The sequence below is a fragment of the Bison bison genome, unplaced genomic scaffold (assembly GCF_000754665.1).
Source record: "Bison bison bison isolate TAMUID 2011002044 unplaced genomic scaffold, Bison_UMD1.0 scf7180017847995, whole genome shotgun sequence".
Lineage (NCBI taxonomy): Eukaryota > Metazoa > Chordata > Mammalia > Artiodactyla > Bovidae > Bison > Bison bison.
This window is the reverse complement of record NW_011478568.1, coordinates 7503-8064: the sequence shown is the minus strand read 5'-3', so window position 1 is coordinate 8064 and position 562 is coordinate 7503. Positions and strand designations below refer to the sequence as shown.

General features: G+C 69.0%; 1 protein-coding gene across 1 annotated transcript in view; it reads left to right on the top strand.

Moving 5' to 3' along the window:
• Positions 1-562, top strand: part of LOC104991787 (mucin-2-like) — a gene marked incomplete at its 3' end in the record, with an annotated part of 16980 nt that overhangs the window by 9073 nt on the left and 7345 nt on the right. The gene's annotated exons all lie outside the window — the stretch shown is intronic.

Here is a 562-nt window from a genome sequence, read left to right as displayed (position 1 = left end):
CCCGGCCCCGTCAGCTGCCAGACGCTGGCTGCCGGCCACGTGCGTTCTGGGGGTGCCGCTGAGGCGGGGGGCGCGGGGGACTCCTGTGTGGCCCTGAGGCTCCGGATCCTGGGCCTCGGACGCTCGGGCTTTGCTGCCCTCTCATCCCTTGAGGGAGTAGCTGCCCGCGGGCCCCTGTAGGGACCGTGGAGGGGCCCCGGGCAGGCCGTTCTCACTTGCCTCCCAGCCCCACAGGGAGCCTGAGGGTGGGGCTCTGGAGGCTGGACCAGGGCGCGGGGTCGAGGATCGGAGGGTGGGGTGGGAGACACGAGTGAGTGTCTGCAGTGTCAGAAGAGGGGCTGGCCATCCTGGGCCTGGCATCTGGTCCTTGAACCCCTCTCTCCAACCACCCCCCAGTACCAGATGGAGTGCATTAGTGGCTGCGTGTGCCCTGAGGGGCTGATGGACGACGGCCGGGGGGGCTGCGTGGTGGAGGAGGCGTGTCCGTGTGTGCACAATAATGACCTGTACCAGCCCGGGGACAAGATCAGGGTCGACTGCAACACCTGGTGAGAGCCCGGCC